The following is a 6,694-nucleotide window of genomic DNA, read 5'->3' on the forward strand; positions in this document are numbered from 1 at the left end:
CTCAACCAGAAAGGTATATGTTTATTTTCTGAAAAATAAATCTGATGTATTTGACACTTTTAAGAAGAGGAAGGCTATGGTTAAGATTGAGATAGGTTTTAAAGTAAAATGTTTGAGGTCAGACAATGGAGGAGAGTACATAGATGGAGGGTTCAGAGAGTATTGTGCTGCACATGGAATCAGAATGAAGAAGACCATTCCTAGGATACCAAAGCAAAAGGGTGTGGCTGAGCACATTAACAGAGCTCTCAATGAGCGTGCTAGGAGCATGAAGTTGCACGCTGGACTACAAAAAACTTTATAAGCTGATGCTGTTTGCACTGTAGCTTACCTGAAAAATCGAGGACCTTCTGTTCCCATGAATTTCAGTCTTCCTGAAGAGGTTTGGAGCGATAAAGAGGTAAAGTTTTCTCATTTAAAAGTTTTTGGTTGTGTTTCTTATGTTTGTATTGATTCTGATGCTCGTAGTAAACTTGATGCAAAGTCTGAAATATGTTTTTTCATTGGCTATGGTAATGAGAAATTTGACTATCGGTTTTGGGATGAACAAAACAGGAAAATCATCAGAAGTAGAAATGTGATATTTAATGAACAAGTTATGTACAAGGACATGTCAACTGTAGTGTCTGATGTTACAAAGATAGATCGGAAGAAATTTGAATTTGTTAACTTAGACAAGTTGACTGAAAGCACTGTCCAAGAAAGGGGTGAAGAGGACAAGGACATCATAGGTAGATTAGAGTACACATGTAGCTGCGGTTTGTAGATCTTTTAGGACTATTAGACCTCCACAACATTACTCACCTGTTCTAAATTATCTCCTGTTGACTGATGGTGGTGAGCCAGAGTGAGTGTTACGATGAAGCCTTGTAGGATGAAAATTCAAGCAAGTGGGAGTTAGCCGTGAAGGATGAGATGGATTCCTTGTTGGGGAACCATACATGGGAAGTGACTGAATTTACAATAGGGAAGAAGGCTTTGCACAACAAGTGGGTATTCAAAATAAAGAATGAGCATGATGGTAGCAAGCACTACAAAGCTAGATTAGTTGTCAAAGGGTTTCAGTAGAAGTAGGGCATTGGCTTCATAGAAATATTTTCTCTAGTTGTGAAGATGTCTACAATTAGACTGGTACTGGGAATGGTGGCTGTTGAAAACCTATATCTTGAGCAGTTAGATGTAAAGATGACATTCATTCATGGTGACTTGGAAGAAGACATTTAAATGAGTCAATCAGAAGGGTTCATTGTCCAGGGACAAGAGAATTTAGTCTGCAAACTGAGGAAGAACTTGTATGGCCTAAAACAAGCTCCAAGACAGTGGTACAATAAATTTGACAGTTTTATGCATAGAATTGAGTTCAAGAGATGTGAAGTTGATCACTGTTGCTATATTAAGTTCTTTGGCAATTCTTACATCATTCTACTACTGTATATAGATGATATGCTCATTGCAGGGTCTAGCATTGAGGAGATTAATAATATGAAGAAGCAATTTTCAAAGCAGTTTGTTTGCAATAAAGGATTTGGGAGCTGCAAAGCAAATCCTTGGAATGAGGATCATTAGAGACTAGGTTAACGATACATTGAAGCTTTCACAATCAGAGTATGTGAAGAAAGTTCTTAGCTGATTCAACATGAATGAAGCTAAACTAGTGAGCACACCCTTGGGTAGTCATTTCAAGTTAAGCAAAGAATAGTCACCGAAGACAGAAGAAGAAAAGGACCACATGAGCAAGGTGCCCTATGCCTCAGCTATTGGCAGCTTGATGTATGTCATGGTGTGTACAAGGCCAGACATTGCACATGCAGTGGGAGTTGTGAGTAGATTTATGAGTAGGCTTGGAAAGCAACATTGGGAGGTAGTCAAGTGGATTCTGAGATATCTGAGGGGTACATCAGATACATGCCATTGCTTTACAGGTGCAAGTTTGAAGCCATAGGGTTATGTAGATGCTAATTTTGCTGGTGATACTGACAGTAGAAAGAGTACTACTGGGTTTGTATTTACTCTGAGTGGTACAACTATATCTTGGGCTTCAAATCTACAAAAGATTGTTACTTTGTCTACTATAGAAGCTGAGTATATGGCAGCAACTGAAGTTGGGAAGGAAAAGATTTGGTTGCATGGTTTCTTAGATGAATTGGGTAAGAAGCAGGAGATGGGCATTCTACACAGTGACAGTCAGAGTGCAATCTTTCTTACTAAAAATTCAGCTTTTCATTTAAAGTCGAAGCATATATAGATAAAATACCACTTTATTCGTTACCTTGTTGAAGATAAGTTGGTAATACTTGAGAAGATCTTTGGATCTAAGAATCTGACTGACATATTGACTAAAGGTGTCACTATTGAGAAGCTGAAGCTGTTCGGCCCAGGCTTGGCCAGAAATATTGAGAGTCTCGCCCAAGTGCTCAACCAGGAAGACCCTAAAGGGTGACCAAGTCGAGATTCTGAGATATCCTGAAGGAAGAAATCCCGAGAGGCTCGTACATCATCTCGACCAACAAGACTTAATGGTGCGACTAGGTCGAGGATGCTGAAGTTCAAGATTTCTGATTTCCTGCGAGGCTCAACCAGGTCGTGACCATGAGGAATAGGGGTGCGACTAGGAAGACGGCAATGAACTTCTGTGTGAGATTTCGGCAGAACTTTCTTATTTCGAAAGTTATGATCTTGTAAACCCTAAGATATATATATTTCTAATGTTCATCTATGTGTAGAGAGCAGCGCAGAGTGGTGTAGCAGCATGGAAAGAGTGAGACTCTTGTGTGCATGATCCAAAGATGTTCGCTTTGGTGTTTAGGGTGTGTGCACGTTGTTTCTTCCTTGTGGAGAGTGAGAGAAACTTTTGTAATTGCTGCACTCTATATACTTCCCTAATAATATAAAAATCTCGGCAACTCCGTGGACATAGGCAAAGCTGCCAAACCATGTCAATATTGTCTTGTGCATGCGTGTGATTTTTCTTTGGCATGCGTGTGCTTGTCTCTATCTTATTACTCACAAGTTTTTTGTTCTGAGAATTTTCCCGTGTTTGTTTATTCCCCTTTCACCTCATCATAGGATAAAGTATCTTTGATTTTTAAAGACTCATTGCTAATCACGTGTGAAGGATATGGGATGTACTTTTTCAACATTGACACATAAAACACATCATGGATCCTAGATAGTGCTAGGGGTAATGCTAACCTGTAGGCAACTGGACCAATTCTTTCCAATATCTCGAACGAACCAATGTACCTAGGGCTTAGCTTAACCTTCTTCCTAAATCTCATAATCCCTTTCATTGGTGCAATTCTTAAGAATACATTATCTCCTACACCAAACTCTAGCTTCCGTCGGTGGGTATCTGCATAACTTTTATATCGACTTTGAACTGTTTTAATTCTTTCTTGGATAAGTGTGATTTTATTAGAAGTTTGTTGTATGATCTCTGGTCCCAAAATTTGCCTTTCACCAACTTCGTCCCAATAGAAATGAGATCGGCACCTCCGACCATACAATGCTTCATATGGTGCCATCTCGAAGCTGGTCTGGTAGCTGTTATTGTAATCAAATTCCACCAGTGGCAGTTACTGAATCCAAATCCCCCCAAAATCGAGTATGCAAGCCAGCAACATATCTATCCAGTATCTGAATTGTTCGCTCTGAATGTCCATCAATCTGGGGATGAAATGCTGTACTAAAAGTCAACTGAGAACTCAAGGCTCTTTGTAAACTTTTCCATAACTAGGATGTGAACCGTGGGTCTCGGTTTAATATGATGGACACTGGCATGCCATGAAGCCTAAATATCTCCTGAATATATAATTCTGTCAACCTATTCATGGACTAGTTAACTCTGATTGAAAAAATGGGCAGTCATCATTAGACGGTTAACCACTACCCAACTTGTGTTTTGCCCATGTAGTCTTGGTGGCAACCCTATGATGAAATTCATGGAGATATGCTCCCACTTCCATTCGGGAATGTGAAGTGATTGCAACAGTCCTACTGGTCTCTAATGCTCAGCTTTCACCTGCTGGCATGTTAAGTACTGCTTTACGTATCAAGCAATTTCTCTTTTCATATTATTCCACCAAAAAGATTCCCGAAGATCCTTATACATCTTAGTGCTTCGTGGATGCACTGTATAAAGGCACAATGAGCCTCCTCTAAAATAGTTCTTTTAATCTCAACATCATCAGGTACATATAATTTGGTACGGAACATCAAAACTCCATCATCTGAAATATTGAAATCTCTCTCCAGTCCACTCCGCACTTTATCTATAATGTTTACAAACTCTATATCTTTCGTCTAAGCAATCTTATTCCTCTCCAGTAAAGTTGGTTAAATTACAAGACTAGCAATGAATGCTTGATGATTTCCCTCTACCAATTCCGCACCAAATCTTTCTAGATCCATCTTGATTGGATGTTGAGTTACCATGACTGATACTGATGCATCGGCTACCACATTAGCTTTTCCTAGGTGGTAACTGATGGTATAGTCATAATCCTTTATCAATTGTAGCCATCTCCTCTGTCTTATATTTAGTTTCTTCTACGTGAAGAAGTACTTAGGGCTTTTGTGATCCGTAAAGATCTCATACCTACCACCATACAAGTAGTGCCTCCAAATTTTCAATGCATATACCACTACCACCAATTCCAAATCATGTGTGGGGTAGTTCTTTCGTACTCCTTGAGTTGCCGAGAAGCATAAGCCACAACTTTTCCCTACTACATTAGAACAGACCCCAGCCCTTTTGGAGACGCATCACTATAAATAAAAAAACCATCATTTCCTGATGGAATAGTCAAAACTGGAGCAGTGACGAGTCTTTGTTTCAATTCTTGAAAACCCTATTCACAATCATTGGTCCACTCAAACTTTACATTCTTCCTTATCAACCGTGTTAGAGGACCCGATAGTTTAGAAAATCCCTCCATGAATCACTGGTAATACCCTGCCAGACCTAAGAAACTCCTGACCTCCTGAATATTCTTTGGTGTCGCCCAATCCACTACCACTTCTATTTTACTCGGATTTACGGAAACTCCATCTTTGGATATCACATGTCCAAGGAATGTAATTTTCTTCAGCCAAAATTCACATTTCTTGAATTTAACATGAAGTTTGTAGCACTTGAAGTACCAACCTCAAATGATTTTCATGCTTGTCAAGATTCTTCGAATAGAGCAGAATATCATCAATAAATACCACCACAAAATGATCTAGATATTCATGGAAAATCCTGTTCATCAGGTCCATAAATGCTGCAGGAGCATTAGTTAGTCCGAAAGGCATAACCAAGAACTCATAGTGGCCATACCTAGTTTAGAAAGTCGTCTTTAGAACATCCTCTGCCTTTATTTTCACATGATGGTAGCCTAATCGGAGATCAATCTTAGAATAAACCTGTGTTCCCTGAAGTTGGTCAAACAGATCATCTATACAAGGAAGTGGATACTTGTTTTTAACTATCACTTTGTTTTTCTCCTAGTAATCGATACACATCCTCATCGACCCATCTTTCTTTTTCACAAAAAACACTAGTGCTCCTTAGGGTGATACGTTGGGTCTGATAAATCCCTTGTCCAGTAATTCCTGCAAACTACTCCTTTAATTCCATCAATTTAGTTGGAGTCATTCTATAAGGAGCCTTAGAAATTGGTGTCGTCCCTATAAGTACGCCAATAACAAACTCCACCTCACGATCGGGAGGTAGCCCAAGTAAATCCTTTGGGAATACATCAGAGAATTCCCTCACTATTGGGATATTTTCAAACTTTAATCATCCCTCGAGTGCATCCTTCACACAAGTTAGGTATCCCTAACATCCCTCTAGTAGTGGCCTTTTTTCCTAAATAGCTGACAATATCTATGGTGAAGAATGCACGTACGACCCAAAAACCTGTACTTCTTCTCCCCAGGAGGTATAACCACTACTTCTTTCCTATAACAATCAATACTAGCATAGTTGGAGGCTAGCCAGTCCATTCCCAAAATCACATCAAACTCGTGCATGTCCAACACTACTAGATCGGCTGGTAGTATTCTTCCCTGAATTCCCACTGGATAATTTTTAAGAACCTTCTTACATACCACTATTGTTCTTGTTGGTATGGCCATAGATAGATCGACATTAAAAAGCTAGGCTTCTACAATGCATAACTTGATAAACTCCTGAGCTATGAATGAATGCGTCGCCCCTCAATCAAACAATATAATAACTTTATGTGACAATATAAAAATAGTACCTATCATTACATCTCCTACATTCTCTGCATCTCCTAGAGTAAGTGTATAAACCCATGCCTGAGTTGTGTTCCTCTACTGGTTGCCTTGGGGTGCCTAGTTGTTTCCCCGAAATTGTCTAGGAGCAAGCACATTACTTAGCAGCGCACGACAATCTCGTGCCATGTGACCAAGTCTGCCACACTAATAATAGACACTCATTCTAGCTTGGCATTCCCCCTCGTGCTTCTTGTTAAATCTAGAACAAGTAGGGTAGGCTTGATTACCCTAATACACTCGCCTCCCTATCTCTTGCCTCTAGCCCCCACTATTACTGTTCCTCCTTCATGGATCCTGACTTGTACCTACTTGAAAGCAAGGAGGCGTCTTCCTCTGACTCTGTACCTCTGCATTTCTCTGAAGACTTGTCTCTATCACCATGGTTTTATCTTATAACTCTGAAAAATTT

The sequence above is a fragment of the Malania oleifera genome, chromosome 5, assembly GCF_029873635.1.
Source record: "Malania oleifera isolate guangnan ecotype guangnan chromosome 5, ASM2987363v1, whole genome shotgun sequence".
In the NCBI taxonomy this organism is placed as follows: domain Eukaryota; kingdom Viridiplantae; phylum Streptophyta; class Magnoliopsida; order Santalales; family Ximeniaceae; genus Malania; species Malania oleifera.